Source organism: Leptodactylus fuscus, chromosome 3 (assembly GCF_031893055.1).
Source record: "Leptodactylus fuscus isolate aLepFus1 chromosome 3, aLepFus1.hap2, whole genome shotgun sequence".
NCBI classification, from domain to species: Eukaryota; Metazoa; Chordata; class Amphibia; order Anura; family Leptodactylidae; genus Leptodactylus; species Leptodactylus fuscus.
The window spans coordinates 143469182-143476799 of NC_134267.1; positions in this window are offsets into that span (position 1 = coordinate 143469182).

Sequence of the window (7618 nt, forward strand, 5' to 3'; positions counted from 1 at the left end):
TCACATGTCTAAAGATTCCTTTTTACTCACAATTCACTGGCTCAGCAAAAGTGACATGACGTCCAAAAACCAAAATGGTGCTCCTTCCCTTCAGTGCTCGACTGTGCCCAAACAGCAGTTTATAGCTACATATGGGATTAAGTACGTTATCCTGGGTACAACAGGGCCATACATGTGGGCATAAACTTTAGTTTGGGCACGCAGAAGGGCATATTTGTAAAGTAGCACAGATTTAGATTGTTGCTTTTTGGATGCCATGTAACGTTTGCAGAGACTCTAAAATTGCCCCTTCAAAATGGGGTCACTTCTTGGGGAATTCCAATTTACTGGCACCTCCAGTACTGGCACAAACAACATGGTGTCCAGAAAGTCCCTCTAAATTTATTCCTCAAGAGCTAAAATGGGTAGTGCTCCTTCCCTTTTGTGCCCAAAAAGCAGTTTACACTCCGTTTACTTATATAACTTTTTTGTACCTAGGATAGCCCACTTAATTATTTTAGGAGTGTACGTCTCTGATGCTACAAAGTGGGCATAACATATTGGACACTGAAATGGCATATTTATTTAAAAATTTCTATTTACATTTGGTACATTAATATTTGGGAAGCACTCAGGGTTCACACAGTTTTTTTGGTTCGGATTTTAACGCACAATCAGTGTCAAAATTTGGCTCAAAAAACCGCCTCCCATTGAAATCAGTGGGTTTCTTTTTCTGCGAGTGGTTTGTTCCCACTCGTGGAAAAAAGAAGCTACATGCCCTTTCTTGAGGCGAATTCCATGGCTGATACACCGACATCCAGTCGCGGGACCAGATTCTGATGCAGCTTCCCACGTCCAAATCTGGACCAAAAAACTCGGGTGTGAACGAGTAAAACGGTGAGGAATTTTGTGTGGAATTTCAGCGCTGAGAAAACAGCCTCCCATTGACTTCAATGAGTTCCTTCATCTGTGAAATGGCTGTCAAAATGCTCACTATACTCCTTATACTCCTTGATAAGTTCTGACAAGGGTGTAGTTTCCAGTTGGAGGGTTTCTGCAGTTGAGACATGACACACAAAAATTATTCCAGCAAAATCTGATTTTCAAACACCCAGGGTCGCTCCTTCCTTTCCATGCACTGCTGTCTGCCCAAACATCAGTTTACACCCAAATGTGGGGTATGTCTGTGCTCAGGAGATCTAATTTCTCCTTTAACCCCTTCCCGACATTCGCCGTAATAGTACGGCGCTGCCGTGAAGGGCTTCCCGCAAACCGCAGTACTGTTACGGCGGATGCATGGTGTGCACACAGAAACTGTGTGCGCACCATGCGCTGCGGGTGACAGCCGTATGTTACGGCTGACATTGCCCTGTAACACCCGCGGGCAGAACTGGGTCCGATCGTGGGTGTTAACCCCTGATATACCGGCGGTCAACATGACCACCGGCATCTCCGGGGTTTCACTTTGTTGTGGTGGCGATCGGCACCCCCCGAGCCGGTTTCGGGGGGTGCCGGTGTTTGTAGGGGGCAGCCCGGGGTCTGATCAGTGACCCTGGGTCTGCCCCATCACTTACCCCGTCCTCGCACCTGGATGATCCTGCCGTAAATGAAGCTGTCAGCCTGTGCGTCTACACAGGCTGACAGCTTCCTATACTCTGCAATACACGTGTAACACGTGTATTGCAGTGTATATGTAGTGAAGCGGTGATCAGCAGATCACTGCTTCAATCCCCCATGGGGACAGAAAAAAAAAGTTGGACAAAAGTAAAAATAAAAAAGTTTAAATAGGTTTAAAATAAATTAGAAATAAATAAAGACCCAAAAATCCCTTTTTCCCCATATAAAATGTTTTATTATGTAAAATAAAGAAAAATAGAAAAAAACATTACATATTTGGTATCACCGCGTCCGTAATAACCTGAACAATAAAATTAAAACATTATTTAACCCGAACGGCGTAAAAATAAAACATAGAAAACCGCACAAAATAAGGATTATTCACCACCTTTCCCTTACAAAATGTTCAATAAAAAGTAATCAAATGGTCAGATGAAAACCAAAATGGTACCAATAAAAAGAAGAGGTCTTCCCGCAAAAAATAAGCCCTCAACCAGCTCTGTCTAGCGAAAAATAAAAACGTTATGCCTTTCAGAAGATGGCGATGCAAAAATAATTGATTTTTTTTCCCTAAATTGAATTTTATTCTGCACAAATAGCAAAGCATTAAAAAATCATATAAATGAGGTATCGCCGTAACCGTACCGACCTGCAGAATAAAGGTAACATGTTACTTATGCTGTACGCTGCGCGGGAAAAAAAATAAATGCTAAAAAGCAATGGCAGAATTGATGTTTCCTTTTACATCCCACCCAGAAAGAGTTAATAAAATGTAGTCAATAAGTTACAGGCCCCAAAATGGCGGCATTGAACAGCACATCTAATACCGCAAACAACAAGCCCTCATATGGCCACATTGCCAGAAAATAAAAATCTAGCTTGTACAATGTGAAGACAAAACCCCCAAAAGTCGCCAAATCATTAGGACATAAGTGGCTGCGACTAGAAGGAAATGTATAAGCGGTGCGAGTGTTTTCAGGGGACCCCCCATATTTAGAGCTTATGAGGGATAATACACCAGCGCTGATCCCCCAGAATGCCCCTCTTCCCTGTCTGTGTCATAGGAGCTAGTGGGAAAATAAAATAGGATTTGGTGTGCCCAATTTACTCCGCACAGCTTACATATTCACTTCGGGGTTACTAATGCTCACTACATCACTTGATAAATTCTTTGAGGGGTGCGGTTTTCAAAATGGGGTCACTTTCTAGAGGTTTCCACTGTTTTGACACCTCAAGGGCTTTGTAAATGCGACATGGTTCCTGAAACTGATCACAGCCAGATCTGCCCTCTAAAAGCTCTTTGGCGCGCCTTCCCTTTTGCGTCTCGCTGTGCGTCTATATATTAGTTTACACCCATAAGTGGGGTATTGTGGTAGTCGGGAGAACTTGCCTAACAAATTGTGGAATGCGTTTTCTCCTTTAACCCCTTGTGAATGTGCAAATTCTAGGGCTAAACGAAAATATTAGTAAAATAAAATCAAATTTGAAAATTTCACCTCCATTTTGTATTAATTCCTGTTAAGCACTTATAGGGTTAAATTACTAGGTATATGTTGTTTTGGCTTATTTAAGGGGTGCAGTTTTGAAAGTGGGGTGACTTATGGGGGTTTCTAATACACGGGTCTTTCAAAACGCCTTCATAACTGGATTAGTCCCTTAAAAAATGGGTTTTGGAAATTTCTTGAAAATTTTGAATATTGTTGTTTCACTTGTAAACCTTATAATGTCCGTAAAAATTAAAAGGGCGCCTAAAGTTTGATGCCGACATAAAGCAGAGATCTGGGACATGAGATTTATGATATAATTTTGGCGGTCTGACTATCTGTATGCAATGCACATCATTTCAAACTTTATAAAATGCATATTTTTCAAAGTTTCCACCAAATTTCCTATTTTTTCAGAATTAAACACAAAACATATCAACCAAAATTTATGACTAACATGAAGTATAATGTGTTATGAAAAAACAATCTCAAAATCACTTTGGTAAGTTAAAGCGTTCCAAAGTTATTGCCACATAAAGTGACACATGTCAGTTTTGAAAAATCGAGCTTGGTCAGGAAGTCAAAAAGTGCCATCGGCGGGAAGGGGTTAAACCCTCATGCATATGTTAATTTTAGGGATAAATGAAGGTGTTATTGAAGAAAATATGTCTAAACTTCACCTCTCTATAGTTTTAATTCCCAAGAGATGCTCAAAGGGTTAACAATCTTCCCAAATGCTGTTTTTAATTATTTGAGGTGCAGTTTTGAAAATTGGGTGATTTATGGGGGTTTCTAATATATAGGCCTTTATAATCCCCTTCAGAACAGTGGTCCCTATAACATATGTTGTAAATTTGGAAAATTACTTTTACACTTGTAATCCTTCTAAGATCCAAAATGAATTAAAAGATGATGCCAATATATAGCAGAGATATGGTAGATAATATTTATTAATGCATTTGGGTGGTATGACTGTCTGAAAATCAGAACATTTCACATTTTGAAAATTGCAAATTTTTTTTTCAAATTTCCATAAAATGTCCTATTTATTTTTATAAATAAATGATACCGATAAACAGAAATATTGATCAATGTTTACCACTAACCACCATGTCAGTTTTGAAAAATGAGGTCTAGTCCTTAAGGCACTTCTAGGCTGGGTCCCCAAGGGGTTAAAGGTGTGACTTTTGCCTGCTTATTGGACGAGGAAAATGAGTTTGTGCTTGACGGCAGATCAAACAATCGTCCCTACTGGTAATCTCTCGGACCACCAAGGCCTGTTTGCCATTTGTATGTGTCGTTGTGTAACTACTGTTCGTCACAGCTAGGCCTAGATGCGAGGAGTTTGTCGAAACAAGCATCTTGCTTCTCCCAGACCAGTCTGTCCGTTTGCAAAATGTCCTTGATGTATCCTAATGGTATGTGTACCAATTAATGATCTCTCTCACCAAATGGTACAATACCCAAAAGTGGCCTTGAGAGCTTTATTATGTGACAAGACTCGGTATGGTACAATGCTATTTACTTGCTTATTTCATTGAGGGACACAGTAGGGTCAAGGGGAAGATCAAATTGTCTCAGATAAAAAAAAGTTCTTTACTTATGCAGAAAAAAAAGAAGATAAAAGCTTAATCGTCATACCTTGCTGAAATCTAGGCTTATGAGGGCTGCAGGCTCTTAAACAGGCAAAATAGGGGTTCTGGAAACCCAAGTTGTGTGCTCCGATGCTTACTGTGCATGCGCATCCCCAGAGCTTTCAGTCGGCGTGCTTAGGGATGAACTGCGTATGCATCGATACAGCATGTCCCGGTATCTACTGGGCCTGCCCCACTCCCCTTACAAATCGTAAATAAAATTAATTTAAAGAAATAGAATAAATAAATATGTGAATCAACCTTACATATTGCATCCAAGAAATAAAACATGCGGTAACATGCATATCCCCATAGATCAGAGTGGGTTGGCCCTTATATAATGTAGGGAAGAGTTAAATCTAAGTAGAGGGCCAAGTTAATAACATACTCATAATCCAATACTCAGCAAATGAATAGATAATTAGAAAACAAATGGAACGTTGTAGTAAGAGACTTTCTGTATATGTGAATTCTTTACTGATGGTGCGAGGAAAGTACAGTAATGGCCATATGAAGGAATTAGCAAACAAGTCCTTATACGCCAATAGAGTAAATAGTAAACTTACCACAATTCATTTAGGCTTTTATATAGATGGAAAAGTGTTAACAAATCGGTCTGCAATATTCTCAAGAACCTCATTTAACACTTCAATGTGAGTGGATTCAATCTGTAAATCCAGGACATCTGATGTTTGCGGAGTGTCTGAGTCTAGTCTATAGGGGTTAGACCCCAGAGTATAATAATTGTTCATGGGTGTCCACAATGGAGCATAATACTGGGTGAAGGGGCCACTATGGGGTATAATACTGGGTGATGGGGCCACTATGGGGCATAATACTGAGTGAAGGGGCCACTATGGGGTATAATGCTGTGTGCAGGGGTAACTATGGGGCATAATACTGGGTGAAGGGGCCACTATGGGGTATAATGCTGTGTGCAGGGGCCACTATGGGGCCCCCGGACGCCGATGAGCTGAATACATATGCGATTAAAGCAGGAGCTGTGACAGCTCAGCTCCTGCTTTAAACGCTGCTTCCCGGCTTCAGTGTGTGTAGGCGCGATGACGTCATCACATCGCGCCTACAATTATGTCAGTGGAGTGAGCAGAGAGAGGAGCGTCGGGGGAGCGATAGAAGAGGTAATTGTGTTTGTTTTGTGTTTAACATTAAGATGGAACATAATGAAGGGGCCCATGAAACTGGGGGGCAAATGAAGGGGAGGGGGGGGGGAACGGCATGACACTGTGGAAGATGAAGGGGGGGGAGAATAGCATGACACTGGGGCAGATGAAGGGGGTGGGGAGAGAACGGCATGACACTGGGGCAGATGAAGGGGGTGGGGAGAGAACGGCATGACACTGGGGCAGATGAAGGGGGTGGGGAGAGAACGGCATGACACTGGGGCAGATGAAGGGGGTGGGGAGAGAACGGCATGACACTGGGGCAGATGAAGGGGGTGGGGAGAGAACGGCATGACACTGGGGCAGATGAAGGGGGTGGGGAGAGAACGGCATGACACTGGGGCAGATGAAGGGGGTGGGGAGAGAACGGCATGACACTGGGGCAGATGAAGGGGGTGGGGAGAGAACGGCATGACACTGGGGCAGATGAAGGGGGTGGGGAGAGAACGGCATGACACTGGGGCAGATGAAGGGGGTGGGGAGAGAACGGCATGACACTGGGGCAGATGAAGGGGGTGGGGAGAGAACGGCATGACACTGGGGCAGATGAAGGGGGTGGGGAGAGAACGGCATGACACTGGGGCAGATGAAGAGGGGGAATGGCATGACATTGGGGCACAATGGCATGGACTGAGGAAGATGAAGGGGGGAGAATGGCATGACACTGGGGCAGATGAGGGGGGGAACAGCATGACAATGGGGCAGAAACGGGGGGACATGAAACTGTGCAGTTGAAAAGGGGAGAACAGCATGAAACTGGGGACAGAGATGGAGGGGGGGACATGAAACTGGGGCAGAGGAAGGGTGTATATGAAACTGGGGGAGAGATGGAGGGGAGGCATATAATTTACGGGTGACTGTAGGAGGATTATACTGTGTGGGAGCACATGAAAAATGAATGAGAATGGGCGGAGTCAACAGAAAAGTAGGCGGGGGCTAAATTTTGTTGCGGCGTGCAGAGCGCGCCGCACATTTTCTCCCTTTCTCCTCTTCAAAAGTTGGGAGGTAATACATAATTGGTATGTCACAAAATAAAGTAGTTTGAAAATGGCGGGGGGTGGGGGGGGGGGTGGTGGTGGGGGGTGTGTGTATGGGGCCCCAAAATTCCTGATGGCGGCCCTGCTTGTGAGTATTACTGCACAAGATATTACTGCATTGTATTCACTGTAATGATACCACTAGCAGCCTAGTCGGTGGCCTGACTTTAGCAGAGGTTGAGGCATCTCTTATGGCGATGACCCCTGAACCATCTCAGACCAGGAAGGTCTGGCCAAGAAAGCTATTGTATTCCCCAGTTTTGAGTCTCCACTTCTTGTAAAATTTCTTGTAGGAGCCAACGCCTTTAAAGCCCTTTTTTGCTCATATTACACATTTCATAACAGATGCTAGCAATGGCCAATACTAACGGTAGTGTGACCGCCCCCTACTGTACATGTCTGATGATGCCCCCCCGCATAGGGTTAAAAGGACAATCTTTGCAAGAATGGAGTAGGGGTCCTGTATAAGTAATACATCACTGTAATCTGTGCTGACAGCCCTGAAGTACTGGGATTAGTTTATATCACAATTTTGTGCTGACAGATTCCCTTTAAATGAATGTTTTGTACGTGGTATTATCTGCCCCATACGCCTACACCCTTCTTTCGGTTAATGTGACGCCAATATCCTTTGGTTTCCATAAAGCACAGTGACCAGATACAGTTCTGTGACAACAATGAATGTG